This window comes from Nycticebus coucang, chromosome 10 (assembly GCF_027406575.1).
Source record: "Nycticebus coucang isolate mNycCou1 chromosome 10, mNycCou1.pri, whole genome shotgun sequence".
Lineage (NCBI taxonomy): Eukaryota > Metazoa > Chordata > Mammalia > Primates > Lorisidae > Nycticebus > Nycticebus coucang.
Window position 1 is genome coordinate 25,514,820 of NC_069789.1, and position 15,282 is coordinate 25,530,101.

Here is a 15,282-nt window from a genome sequence, read left to right on the forward strand (position 1 = left end):
AGTTTTCTTAACCCCTTCCTACTCAGTTTATACCCTGAGCCTGAGACCGCCATTGTTCTGCTGTGGAGCCTATTGATCATATTTTTCTTTCTGAATTATATGGAAATGGAATAAAAAATATGTACAGCATATTTTTGGAAATTTTACATGATACTGTGAATATCGGGATCTCATCCTTCTTACATCAAATTTTAGAAATTCGATTGCAAGACAATCACAATTTGTTTGTCTCCATTCTCTCTGCTGAACGATTGGATTTTTTCCTCCAGTTTGGGGTGATTATGAATAAAGAGGTAATGAACAACATGCCTGTACAAGTTTCTCCGCAGACATACATTTTTAACCTCTGTTAAAATGCTTGTAAATGCCTAAGGATACAAGTGCTCACCTGTCTAGGACGTGTATGTTTGTATGATAAACATCTGCCGTGTGGTTTTCCCAAGTTGTTGTGTTATTTTATATTCCAACCAACACTGTGCAAGAGTTCTAGTTGCTTCACATCCGTGACATCGTAAGTATAGCCAGTTGTTTTCATTTTAGCCATATTCACAGGTATGTGATAGTATCTTACGGTGGTCTTTCCCTAATAACTAGTTTTGTGGAGCAGGTTTCTTATAGGGTAACTCGACACCTCAAACCCTGATCACTATTTCTTCAACTCAGTGGGGCAACTGAGCTTAGCTTGGTTCTTCCTCTGCTGACCATCCAGAAATTTTTTCAAAACAAAAGCCCACCTGTAGGTTTCTCTTTGCTCACTTATCCCAGTGTTATCCTTGAAAACAGTTATTTTATATATTTTATACAGTTTTCTAGAGTTTTTGTGCGTGATTTGTTTTTGGAGGAGATGGGAAAGAAGTAAATCACATTTCATCCTGTTACTCTGTCATGGCTCAAATTGGAAATGTAAGTTAGTTTTAGGGAAAGAATTTTCCAGATTTTTTTTTTTTTAAATCAGGGGCCAACCTCAGAAAATTCAAGTCATGGTGTATGGAAGAAGACTCTTATTGCATTTAGGTTCACTGAAGAAACTAAGAAAATATGACACTAAGACAGAAAATGAAAAACATGTCCCCCTGCTCAGTTTGGGGAATTCTGCAAAACAAGAATGACAGTGGAAAGGACAAGATGAAATAGTCTACATGGTGCCTTCCAGCTTTCCTACCTGCAGTTTATCCCAGAGAGTGGAGAGGGGCATTAGTGAAAGTGATGTACATACCGAGACAGGGAGCTGTTTCCTATGTTCCCCTCTATCAACATTGTAGTGAACTTGGGAATTCAGCCTGGTCAGTCAGAGGGAAGCCCTGGAATGTAAGTTCCATCTTGGCACAGATAGGACCCTGGATAACTGCAGGACTTGGCAGCCCAGATAGGATGCCATCACATGGGTGAAGGAAGGAGGCTACAATCCAGGGCTGACTGTGCATCACAGCCAGACCTTGAGAAAGGCCTCATAGGCAGAAGGAGGCAAGATGAGGCAGAGTTGAGGAGATACCCACTTAACCTCAACAGGGCAAGAAAACGCAGATGGTAAGAAAACGCAGATGGTATGCATGCAAGTGGTGAACCTCGCTACAAATGTCAGCAGGGGTAGGGGCACCCAGATGTCTCAGGAGCCCGGTGCCACAGCTCAGAGAAGATACTCACAATCTGGAGACAGACTGTCTCATCTGTTCCTGAGTTCCCTTAAACCTCAACCATGGGCAGGCACACACATGCACACACTTAAAGGAAGGAGCTGAAGAGGAAGTGTGACAGAAATGGTACTGTATCCAAAAGAAACTGAAGAGTGCCTAAATTACGTTTAATTTTGTGTTTCTTTTTTGTACAGGAATGTATAAACATAATTCAGGGAAAGGGGTAAGGGTTTGTGAATTTCTAATGATTTGTAAGATTTATAAATTTAGGGAGTTCCTTTCTTTCTCATCTCCATCTCATGTCTAAAGATGGGAGACATTTTGCAGCAGAGGATGCTGGGAGTTTACTGCCTAAAACCGTGCATGAGAATCAGACTGCAGACGTGTGGACAGGGCAGTGTGAGCGGGCGAGGGACACTTGCTGGCTCACCCTCGTTCCTGCATGAGAATCAGACTGCAGACGTGTGGACAGGGCAGTGTGAGAGGGCGAGGGACACTTGCTGGCTCACCCTCGTTCCTGCATGAGAATCAGACTGCAGACGTGTGGACAGGGCAGTGTGAGAGGGCGAGGGACACTTGCTGGCTCACCCTCGTTCCTGCATGAGAATCAGACTGCAGACGTGTGGACAGGGCAGTGTGAGAGGGCGAGGGACACTTGCTGGCTCACCCTCGTTCCTGCATGAGAATCAGACTGCAGACGTGTGGACAGGGCAGTGTGAGAGGGCGAGGGACACTTGCTGGCTCACCCTCGTTCCTGCATGAGAATCAGACTGCAGACGTGTGGACAGGGCAGTGTGAGCGGGTGAAGGACACTTGCTGGCTCACCCTCGTTCCTGCATGAGAATCAGACTGCAGACGTGTGGACAGGGCAGTGTGAGAGGGCGAGGGACACTTGCTGGCTCACCCTCGTTCCTGCATGAGACAGAAGCAAGCAACCAAACTTAGCTTCTGTTTTTTCAAATGTTCCTTCTTCTTACTCTGTCAAAGACCGAATGGCTTCCCACAGAGAGAGGACACCGCCTGGGGACATGGGCTAACACTGAAAGCAGAGATGGAAGGAGCGGAAGAAGTCTGTAGCTCAGTACAAATATGCAGTATCCCAAACTCTAAAAAATTCTGAAATCTGAACTACTTCTAATTTGAGCATTTTGGATAAAGGATACTCTTCTGTAATTCTGTGATGACCATTATTTTTAAATTTACTATTTTCCAATTTTGAATTATTTCCTTGGGATAATTTGTGAGTGCGATCACCAGATCCACAGACCTTAATGTATTTATGTAATGCTGTGATGACCATTGTTTTTAAATTTGTCATGTTCCAATTTTGAATTGGAATCCACAGACATTGGTATATTTAAGACCTCTTAATACAGGTGGTTATTCAAGGGGTTGGGCACATCTATGATACCACCAGAAAGGTGAATTTATTACTTCTTTTCCCAATAGTCTCATCTTTATTTGTATTTTATTTTTTATAATTATAGTTAATGCAACCCATGCCTTTTTTTTTTTTTTCTTTTGAGACAGAGTCTCACTATGTCACTCTTAGGAGAGTGTTGTGGCATCACAACTCATAGCAACCTCAAACTCTTGGGCTTAAGCGATTCTTTTGCTTTAGCCTCCCAAGTAGCTGGGACTACAGGTGCCTGCCACAATGCCTGGCTATTTTTTTTTGTTGCAGTTATCGTTATTTTTTAGCAGTCCCAGGCCAGGTTTGAACCACCAGCCTCCATGTATGTGGTCCTAACCACAGAGCATGGATGCTGAGCCACTGTGTTTTTTTTGTGGTTTTTGGCCAGGGCTGGGCTTGAACCCACCACCTCTGGCATATGGGACAGGCGCCCTACCCCATTGAGCCACAGGCACCGCCCCCACTGTGTTTGTTTTGATTTGTATTTCTTTGATTGTTAACGAGATAAAGAAAATTGATCTTGCTTAGTGCTTGTGAATTAGTGTGGTTCAGTTAGAGAATCACTTACATATCAGACAAGCATAGGTTCCCATCTCAACTTGAGCCATTTCTTACTGTGTGGATTAGCCTCTGGGGGAAAAATATAGTTTCTTCATTGGTGAATTTGTAATAATGGTGTATTTGGTGAATTAATTAATGTCTGTTTTGTCTGTAGACAAGTAATAAGAAACTATTATTTCTCCCCTGTGTCTCTGCTTCTCTATAGTTTCATCTGCCAACCCTCCAACTCCTGATTTCTTCAGGTTCTTTCATTACAGAGTTTTCTAGACCCTGGTTTCTCACAATTTATATCCATAAGAGCCAGTTGCCAATGTTCTATAGAGACCTGATCTCTCTGTGGCAAGTGCTGAGTTACTAATAGATTGTGGACCACTAAGATCAGATCTGCTGACCTCATGCATTTCCTCAAGTGTTCACGCAGTCTGTTTTGCCTGCTTTGATTTGGTTTCAGATAATCCCTTACTTAACCTTCTATCCTTCTACCTGATAACAACAAACTTCCTTCTTGTGCTAAGGGGTAGTTTAATAATTGCAAGACAAGGTCATTGCTGGAAGCTCCATATTGGAATGCAGCCACCCTTCAGACTTGGTCTCATACCTGGCATCCTTTTTCTAAGCATTATTGTTCATGGTTGCTTGGAAATTGCTTTCTATCTTGAGAGAATTTGTAATAGGAACTGCCTTTTCAAGCAATCACTCTTCTTTAAAGCCAAATAATTTCTAATACATTACAGGATATTGGAAAACCCGTAACAAGTAAACAGTTTTCTCGGTTGGACAAACATTGAAAATAGCAATCTCTATCCTCTTTCATAAGGACAAGGCAATTTGGAGGCTTCCAAAAGATTTCCTAGTCTCTCACCTGCATGACAAGAAAATGAACTGAGTAGAAAGTATTCTAAAGAGTTCCACATCAGGAGTTTAAAAGAAAACAAGGGAGAGAGGGAAGAACAAAAGGAGAAAGTCCTCTGCAATCTTTCTGGTGTTAGCAATTGTATTTTACATCCTCTAGAGAATTTCAAGGGCTCCTTTCAATTTTTTTTTTCTTATGTGAAGCTTCTTTTGATGTGTCATAGCAATCTGCTTCCCCTGTGTCCAAACCCACTCTCCCCATTTGTACATAACAAATGAGTACTTACCTCCTTCTCTATCTGATAGTCAGGGAGGTCTGACTTACCTGTTGACAAGCCTCTTGCCTCCACACTGCACTAGTAAAGTTACTAAAAGATGAAGGAGCTAGATTCAGGCAGATTGACTGGCGTTTCTATAGTTTCTGGACAGGACACAGTAGCCAGACTTGTCTGCCAGAAGGCAACACAAAGGTCTATTATTAAAACTCAAAAGATGAAATAATTTGAACCTCATCATGATCTTTATTTTGTACCCCATGCTTCCATTTATCAAATTGGAAACAACTTGATGAGAGTGGAAACAGTGCCTAGAGCCTACTCTGCAGCACACAGCAGCAAAGCCCTTGCTGTCGTGACATAGGAGAGGGACTGCCCACACCACGTTCCTCAAGTGCCACATGTACTCAAGAATCCTGGCAGCATAGCTCTCCTTGAGGCAGAAGGACTGGCTTCCGCCTTTAGCTTCTAGTCTGTCCCAGGCTGCACAAATCACTCTGTGGTCTTGGGCAAGTTTCTGAACTTCCGTTTCCCCTAATACAGTGATTCTCAACCTGGGGGTGGCGACCCACAGGAACCGTATTAAAGGGCCGTGGCATTAGGAAGGTTGAGAACCACTGCTCTAGTACATGGTAGCCATAAGGTTGCACTGTCCTACCTGGCAGAAAGATTGTGAAGCCAAAATAAGACAGGATTTTGGAATGCATTTCAAATTGTGTGACATCCTTGGGATTTGTGCTTCTCTTTGTCATGCAAGGTTGATTTCCAGTCGTTTAAATCTATAACAGGATATTCTGCCATTTCATGGTGGACATTCAATTTCCTTTACCTTTTGGTGAGTCCCCCCTAGGGCAGTTTTCAGAACATACGATTCTTCCTCAGCTTCTTGGATTGGAGCATGCTATCTGAGTTATCTTTCTCCTTCCTCCTCACCCCGTGGGCCTGGTCTGTCTTTTACTCTCCTACGCAGCATTGAAGACTTAACTACCGGCCCTCTGCTTTGTGATTCCACCTTCTTACCCCGTCTCTTCCTTGCACTGGCAGCTATTAAACTCTCCACACCCTGTACTGGGGTGATCTGCCTCCAACTTGGCGTCTCTCACTTGACCAAAGTTGGCTTTTGGAGGGCAGGAACCAAGCCTATTTATTTTTTTAAACCACATACCTGCTTCATATTATTAGCTCAGTAAATATTGATCAAAATGATGAATGCTTGCCAAATACTTAATTGCTATGAACTAATGAGTTGAATTGCTGAGATAAATGATTCTTAAATTATGTGATATGAAACTTGGGGGAGGAACTCACACTTAACTTTTGTATGGCTGTAACACAATAACAGAGACTGGGTTGTTTATAATGAGCAGAAATGTATTGGCCCACAGTTACAGGGGCTGTGAAGTCCAAGATCAGGGTGTATGGCCTTCTTGCTAAATCACCACATGACAGAAGAAACCTGTGTTATTAGGTGGAGGAAGGTGGAATGGCAAAGGAAGGCCAGAGGGAGAGGGGGGAGAAGTGGAAGAAACTCCTCCATGAGGGCAGAGCCTTCACGGCCTAATCACCTCTGAAAGGTTCCACCTCCTGCTACTCTTACAACGACAATTAAATTTCAATGTGCAGTTTCAAGGAGACAAACATTTAAACCATGACAGCTTTATATATGTAAGACAGATTTATATACATTAGATATACATATGTGGGGGGAAAATTATAAAATACTTTCAACTATTGGCAGTTTCAAACTGAGAACATGAGACCATATAACAGAGACCCCAAGGTGTGACATTAGTGTGGAAAGGGATGTCCCACAAATGCATCCCCTCCCCAGAAACTGCTGTGGATCGCTTATTCAGTGGGATGTTAACAGATGTTGTAGAATAAAAGGACTTCTTAACAAAGTATAGATGGAGAATGTTGGGGTGAATCTCCATTTTTGAAATCTGTCATTTAATTAATATTCCATCTCACAGTTTAGTGATCCAAACATTCCACTTATTATTTTATCTTGGTTTATATTTATTTACTCTGTCCTTACTTTTTTTAATATTTTTTTTTATTTTTCAGCTTTTGTGGTAGCACAGCACCTGCCCGCTCTCTGCAAGGAAAGCTTGGCCAGCAGTGTAGTCTTTGATACTCTGATGATCCTGCCTGGAATAGGTATGCAGACCCTCTAACCAATATTGAATCATAACTTTGATTTTGAATCATAACTATGCATGTGTGTCTTATTCCTGCTGATTACCAAAGGTAGAATCTGTTCGAAGAGTTAAACTCATGTGTCAGGGATGACCTTTGTCTTTTCTGCCAAAAAATACGTGTTTATATTTTTACAACTGCGACTCTTGAAGACCACTTCTTTTTTTTTGTTGTTGTTTTGTTGTGTAGTAAACTCACATTCAGAATACCGATATTTTAAGAGAGAGAGGAAATTCTATGCTCATATAATTCTGAAAATATGATTTATTTATTATTCAATAGAATTTATATATATGAAATACAACTTGTACTCTGGTATTTCTATAAATGTAGCATCATTTATAGTTCAAAATTCTAGCAGAAAAAATATCAACTTTTTTATCTCCCTACCCCAGAATTACTTCAGACTTAGAGAAAAGTTAGTAATAAATTACAGATTAAATGACTACACACAGGAATGAATGATTGATCGTTAAGATTTTTGTCACCAGTATTCCCTTGATGTACAAAAACATAAATATTAAATGAAAACAAAAAATACAGTACTTGACAATATTACTGTTTAATGAATCCTCTTTAAACAACTATTCTGAAATTATATTCTCATAGTATGTAAATATATCAGGCGTTTAGCTCCTGAGTCTATCTAATTCAGATTTACTTGGTAAGCACCGTGTGAATATGTGAAATAAACAGATGACAGATAGAGATATAGATGTAAACATGTCACTATGCCAGTTACATAGTGTGTGCGTTTGTACATATGGGTTGGTGTGACTAAGGAATACTTCACTACAAGATCACTTCCTTCCATTATTTTAAAAATATTAGAAATATAGTAGACTTCTTGAAATGTTGGCACATATTTAGAAAAGTGTCTCATGTATATACGTTGTATTTTCAAAAGGAAAAGTATATATAAAGACTCCCATGTCACCCCTTCCATCAGCCAACAAAACCCCCAAATCTGCTGAAACCTGAGATGTAGCACAGGTTGGGAAGTGATCAGGTGTGAGTTCAAGAGCTAGTTCTACTACTTTAAATGACCTTGGAAAAGTTTTTGTAATTCTCTAGGAAGAGTGTTGTTTAAGTCTGAAAGGGAGGAAGTGGAAGGAAGGGGGACAGAAGGAAGGAAAGAGGGAGGGAGAGTAAATAAATTAACCAAATTTGCAGGGCTCCAAATGCATCAAGTCACCTTTATTCTTAGTGAGATGTCAGCCAACTAATAGATGAGTTTCTAAGGGTCTTCAAAGAGTTTTCACTCCTACATTTCCGTAAAAGTCCAGAATCCATAATCAGAGTTATCCCCTCTGATTTAAGGCTGAAGTTGCAACGAATCACCTACATGCATGTCAGATTCATCTTAGTTTGTTAATTTCATAGTTATTTGGGTCTAAAAATGCATATATATGTTGTTTTAAAAATTGCGGAATCAAAAACTAGGGAGAATTGCCTAAATCGGAGTTCTTGGTCTTCCTTTTGTCTTTAAGTGGCTGGAAATGTAGTTGCTATACCAGGTGCTTCCATCTTCTTAGTATCTCCACATCTAACCCGTCGAGTCCTCCGGGTCTCAACCCTCACTGTGGAAACATAGCTGGTGCTCAGGCTTCTGCCCAGAAAGTTAAGTCAACTCCTGGGGGTGGAGCTCACCTATCAGAGTATTTCCCAAGTTCCTCCAGCCATTCTATTGTGCAGCCACTGCTCTCATCTTCAAGTCTCTATATGTCAAAATGTCACCCTAGTCCAAGTCACAGTCATTGCTTCTTCCTCTCAGAAGCCTACTGGGATACTCACATCTTCTTGCTTCTGTCCACCCAACAGCCAGAGTAATTGTCTTTATAGAAAATACCTCTTCAATAATAATGGCAATGATAACAATAATTGAAGGTGATCATTTATACATTGGTTGAATGAAGAATCTAGGTTCAGGGTTTGTGAAGGATGGAGACATTAAGGCGTTCAATTTCAGTCACAAATGGAAGGAAGGGTATCAAAGTGCAGCTGAAGATAACAAGGCATTTTGCTCCCGTTCTCACATCTGTCCCGTTGCCTAATCTGACAATACTTTTTGTTAGATCTGCTCCTCCAGTTTGTGACCCATGAGCCAGAAGTGTCACTGACCTCTCCTACAAATTGCCACCCAATCACCCAATCAGAGGCCACATCACACTTTATTTCAGGAGCAAAACGCTGTTATATTTGTCAGGCTACCAAAATTTATTGACAGTTCCTCTTTTAGGGACATTCTGGGGTCTTTTCTCCTATTGCTCAGACATGCAGATGACCTTCCTTTTCCAAATGAATAATGTAAATCCAATTATTTATTTGAATTGCAGAAGAGTTTTTTTTTTTCTCCTCGTGAGTAATTACTTAGAAGAAACCATTGTTTTAGTCACCAAAATCTTTCATTTAGACTCTTTACCACGTCAATATGGTAGATTTTCCCATTGGCCATTGGAAGGAAAGAAGATGGGATGTCACAAGAAAGTTTACTTTGGACACTTGGATGTATATTGAATCAAGATTTTAAAAGAAATTAATACATTCAAACCACACGGAAGCTGAGTGGAAACTTGGGTCCACATCAGTACCCCAGTGCATGATGCAATCAATTTTATTTCATAAAATAAAAGTGTCCATTTTTGTCTCCAATATAAAATCATCAGTGTTTCACAGTTTACACTATAGAAAAAGTTCAAGATCTTATGCTTAAAATTGTTGACAAAAATGTGCCTATGACCTTCAGGTAATTGAAACCAATCAAGATAGGATAAATTGCTATTAAATTAATGTGTGAGACATAACTACCTTCTTTACCTGGAATTATTTTCATCAGCAAAGCTAAAATGTGTTTGGGAGGCCTAATTTTTTTTTTTTTTAGTAGATATTTATTTATTTATATATTTTCTTCTTCTTCTTTCTTTTTTATTGTTGGGGATTCATTGAGGATATATAATATAGATGTGCAAAGCGATCCTGAATTTGAGAAAGCAGCTGACCTTTGAGCTTTCTCTTAAATATTCATTGTTGGATAAAGATGGGGCACACACACACACACACACACACGCTGAGGACCCCCAGAGACACATTACAAAACAGTGCTCATTACTGCGACGCTTTGTGTGTCCTTGGGGATGAAGAGAGACTAGCCTTGTGTACAATTCTTCTCTGTGGTGAATAGAGCTGTAACAAGGTCACAGAACCTTCTTCATGCCATTTTAGGAATTTCTTTGAAAGGATTTCAGCAGAGATGTCCTTTACCTGTTAAAGTTATACATTAGAATAGGCAAAGCTCTTCAAATAATGTAAAACCATTTCCCCCCCCCCCCACTTCCTTATATCTCTGAGTGCCTGGGTTTAGGATAAAGAAAGATTAAAATCTTTGTAAAAACCATAATATTGCCACCACATGGAAGAGCTGTTTTTGAAGGGGGATTGTGAAATTAGTAGCATCTTATTTTAACCTTGAGTTTTCTACTGCTTGTTTCATCTTTAATCAAAGAGATTCCCTAAGACTGACATAAAATTGGCGAGAATTCATTGACCAAACTAATGTAAAATATAAATGTTATTCTCTCTTTATTAAAGAGAAAACGCAATATGGACACTTGGTAATATTGATTTGATTACGAAGATTTGTATTATTTTATATTAATACATCAAACGGTTGAAATATATACATGTTTGTTAATGACTATTTATTATTTTATCAAAACAAACTTTCTTGTCATTTTTCCAGCATCTTTTCTTGACTTTTGTTTTGGTTTTGAATTGATACATAATCATGCACATTTATGAGATGAAGTGTGATATTTTAATACATGTATACATTGTGTAAAAATCAAATCAGATATTTACCATACCCATCATATCCTGCATTTATCATTTTTAGTAGTGAGAATATTCAAAATCCTTTCCTCTATTTTGAAATACACAATATTGTTAATTGTAGTCACCCTACTGGGTAACAGAGCTCCAGAATTTGTTTCTCTCTCCTACCTAACTGTACCAGTTGACCATTGGATTGAGCTTTGAGAATGATTATTTTGGAAGGAAAGATGTATTCTTCCAACATCCTTCATACTTAACCATGTTAGACCCCAGTAAGTATTTGGAGCATGAGTGTGAGAATAATTCAAATGCATTTCTATTTTAAATACAAGCAGATGAAATTATACCAAAGCTAGGAGCTGACTTAACCACTGAACTAGATACACAAAGTCATGAGCAATAAAAATGGTAATTCATCAGATTAGGAACTACATCGGGTTTGCTCTGTTGAAGCAGAAGATAGGCATCGTTTTTGAAAGATTTATACAAAATCAAAAGACCAAAAAAGCTAATATTTTTATTAGCAGTTCATCTTGTTTTTATTAAGACATGGCTACCTACTGTCTCTCTTCTTCACCAACATTTCTATCTTTGAAGGCTTTTTTCCCCCCTTTCTGCCTATGAAGGAATAAGACTCTTACCTTTAACAACTTTACTAAAGTCATATAAACAAACATTGAGAGGTAAAATGCAACAGCATTGCTATAAACACTAGACTTGAAAGAGGTACACTTGTGAACAATTAAATAGTTCTAATGTTGTCCAGCAAGGTTACCTAAGAAAAGTCTGTACCAAGTGTTTGAATCATTCTCATGCCTCTTGTCTATTTTTCTATTAAATCTCTGACTTTTTATGGTAAAACTCAAACCCAGTTAAAGATGGCATGCTTTATTTTGTGTTCTTTTTTACATTTTAGAAAAAAAAGAGATGGGCCAGAGGGATGGAATGGTCTTATCAACAGTGATATAAGCTATTCATACATAAAATTATTTTTCTGAGAAGTTGTGTTATTTCACTTTGAAATTAAATTACATTTCTTAGTATCACACTATGCTATGCCTCAGAGAATAAGTAGTTCCTATACTATTTAGGTTTCCTAAATCTTATTCTCATAAGGGAGGGGGATTTTTCAGACAGTTTTCATTGCCAGAATATTAATAATTAATTAATTATGGCTTTGATTACAAGTATTCTAAATTCAGGAACTTCTTCTATATTTAACTTGACTATATCAGTATTTACCTACTTTTGTTTATTTATTTATTTATTTTTGACAGAGTCTCACTTTGTCATCCTGGGTAGAGTACCATAGTGTCATAGCTCACAGCAAGCTCAAACTCTTGGGGTTGAGCAATCCTTTCGCCTTACCGTCCCAAGTAGCTGGGACTACTAGGGCCTGGCATAATGCCCAATGAGTTTTTCTATTTTTAATAGAGATATGGTGTCCCTCTTGCACAGGCTGGTCTCAAACTCCTGAGCTCAAGCGACCCACCTGCCTCAGCCTCCCAGAGAGCTAGGATTATAGGTGTGACCACGCCAGACCTATTTTGTTAAATTTTTCCTAAATATTTTCATTTTCTATTATTTACTATTTTTATTTATGTACTCGTGTGCTTTTCTTTTTTTTTTTTACCAAAATAAAAGAGATTTTAGGTGGGTTATTAAAAATGATTATAAATGATACAGAAAATTAGAACAGGATAAATATAAATAAACTGGGAAATCAAGGAGTAAATAAACATAAATCATGTTTAGGCAGACCTTAGAGACCAAAAATTTTTACTGTTGATCTTTGGATCTGATTCTTAAAGTTTCTTCCAGCTAAAGCCAAATTTAACCATTTTGTTATCTGGAAAAAATTCATCAGGGAAAGAATAGCTTTGCTTAATATTAAAATATCAATTTTGTAATAATGGGAAATTATATATCTGATAGGAATATGGAGGGGTAAAGAAGGCTTATTGTATTATAGGACCATTGGACTCATAATTCGAGGATGACATTAATAAAGATGAAATAAGCCTGTCCTGAAACATATTTTGCTTTTTTTTTTTTCATGTATACATTGATGCCTTTATGGGGTACGATGTGCTGATTTTATATACAATTAGAAATATTTATGTCATCATGTTTTAAAGACACAGAAGTCAAGATTATATGTATTGAATTCAACTGTCCTTTTAACATCATGGGGTTTAGAAGACTTGATTTTTGTCTTCTGTTCTTTACCACTGTCAACATTAGATTTCGAAGGACTTGTCATAGAATCAAATTGAAGGTATGGTTTCCAAACTGCTCTATAGATTCTCATAAAAGTGGGGATGGTGTTTTTGTTTCAAATTCTGCAGTTTATTTCATTTGCATAAAACTGTGTGTTTGCCTCCTACTGTTTTCATTTATTTAATGGTTTCTACTGTATGTTTTAAAATGTGCTACTCTTTAAGCTTTAAAAAAATTAACAAGTTTTTCTATTCTCTTTTATTGAGACCATTCAACAAAAAGAAGTAAACTGCTAAGTACTTCCCTAAATAGCAACTTTTATTAATGGCACAAACTTTATATCATTGTTCAATTGTTGATGTCTACCCCATGTTAAATCTTTTATTAAATTCATTGCAATGTGAAAATTATTATAATGAATCCTCATAAAACCAGGACACATAGTTTGGTTATTTTAAAAAAGGAGAAAAAGAGAATCACCTGTTATGCAATCAACATTCTATAAAGTAAAAGGGTTTGGAGTTCCTAGGCATGAGTCAGGTCTGAAAAGATGGAAAGAACTTTTTTTCTGTTTTTTGTTTTTAAGTGTCTTCTTTCTTATTTTATTGTAATTGCAGAGTAATTTGAGGATACAAACAATTAGGTTGCAATGTTTGCATTTGTTAGGTAGAATGCCTCTTGTAGGGTCCTGCACCCAAAAGGTGTGCCATATACCTTACATTGTGCCCATTAGGTGGGGAGCACGCCCATCCCCCGTCTCCTACACACTCCTCTCTCATTCCTTCTTCCTCCCCTCCACCTTGAATTAAGTTTTTCTCTTATGTATTAGATTATCTTCTGGCTTCATATCAATATTGAATAAATTTGATAGTTTCCTTTCAATTCTTGTGATACTTTACTAAGAAGAATGGTTCAGCTCCAGGTTAATACAAAAGATATGAATTGCCATCTTTTTATGGCTGAATAGAATTCCACGGTATACATATAACACAGCTTGTTAATTCACTGCTGAGTTGTTTGGGCATTTAGGTTGTTTCCTGAAAAGACTATTTTTAATATGGAAAAACCAATAGAGAGAGATTTATTAGGAATGATGAATTATCAACAAAACAGCCCTCTTCTTTTGGTAAATGACTAATATTAAGAATTCTATGTTAATACTATACCATATAACCTACACAGTGTTAAAACAATGGTGGCAAATACCACCGAGTAATGAGTGCCAATCATCGCCAATGTGTATTCTTCTTTCACTAGTTACCTGTGCCCTTGAGCATATTCCTGAGCACTTAACAAGTGGCTCAATACATTTATTCCTTGCTTAGAAATAAAGATAAAGAAATTTGAGAGTCAATCTAAAAGCTGAAAACAAAATGTCGTCATGGTGGTGCTGAAAGCTGTTCTTCCAAGACAAGTGTCAAGTAATAAGGACCATTTTAAACTACACTGATTATTTGTTGGACACAAAGCAATTGACTAAACTGAGTTTCCCCTCTAATCTGCTGGACCAATTGATATTTACAGGCCATGCTGTGATCCAGTCCCTGTGTTGAGGCCTCCAACATGTCCCATTACTTCAGACTTCCTTGTTTAATCTTCATAGCAGCCCTGTGAGGAAAGTGGGAACATCACAAAGTGAATTACAGAAAACTATGAGAAATTCCCCATCTACTTTCTAAGGATAAGCCATGACCACCAGGAAAGATGCAAAACCCTCACCTTCTAAATCAGTGCTTTCCCAGCAGGAGTGATTTTGCCTACCAGGTGATACTGGGCAATGTCTGGGGCCACAGCTGGTTGTCACAGTTGGGATGAACAGACTCCTGATATCTGGTGGGCAGAGGCCAGGAATGATAGGGACTGCCTGCCACACATAGGACAGCCCCCCAAAGAATTACCCAGATCAAGATGACTCAGCGATCACCTTGAGGATGATATTGGTAACAGAGGAAAGAACGCAAATGTGAGTAAGGAGGAAGGACGGTTTTGGAGAGAGAATGAGAATAATCTGAGATAGGGAGTGTGGAGAGAGTGACACCGGAGCCTGGAGGGGAAGGGCTACGATAAGGACACCCTAGCACCTGAGCAAAAGAGATATCTGAAGACATGCATTCAAAAGGGGGAAAAAAATCTGTGTTACTTCTTCTTTTGAGACCTCTCTGGCTTTAGCCCTGGTCACTATTTCACAGGGATTTCTTGTTCTGTCCTCTCTGCCTGCCTGCTCTGATTCCACAGGGCCTCTGGGTTCCATTGAAAGCCACAATCCACTGCGTATTCCGTGGCCGCGTCTTCCTCT

General features: G+C 38.5%; 1 protein-coding gene across 5 annotated transcripts in view; it reads left to right on the forward strand.

Moving 5' to 3' along the window:
* The window catches only part of CHRM3 (cholinergic receptor muscarinic 3), a 507,331-nt gene that overhangs the window by 273,681 nt on the left and 218,368 nt on the right, over positions 1 to 15,282 (forward strand). For 3 of the 5 annotated variants that reach the window (XM_053607907.1, XM_053607908.1, XM_053607905.1), the window contains one exon: positions 6,804 to 6,896. The exons of the other annotated variants lie outside the window; for them this stretch is intronic. The gene's annotated coding sequence lies outside the window, so the exon portion shown is untranslated. The remainder of the gene's footprint in view (positions 1 to 6,803; positions 6,897 to 15,282) is intronic. 5 annotated transcript variants of the gene reach the window in all.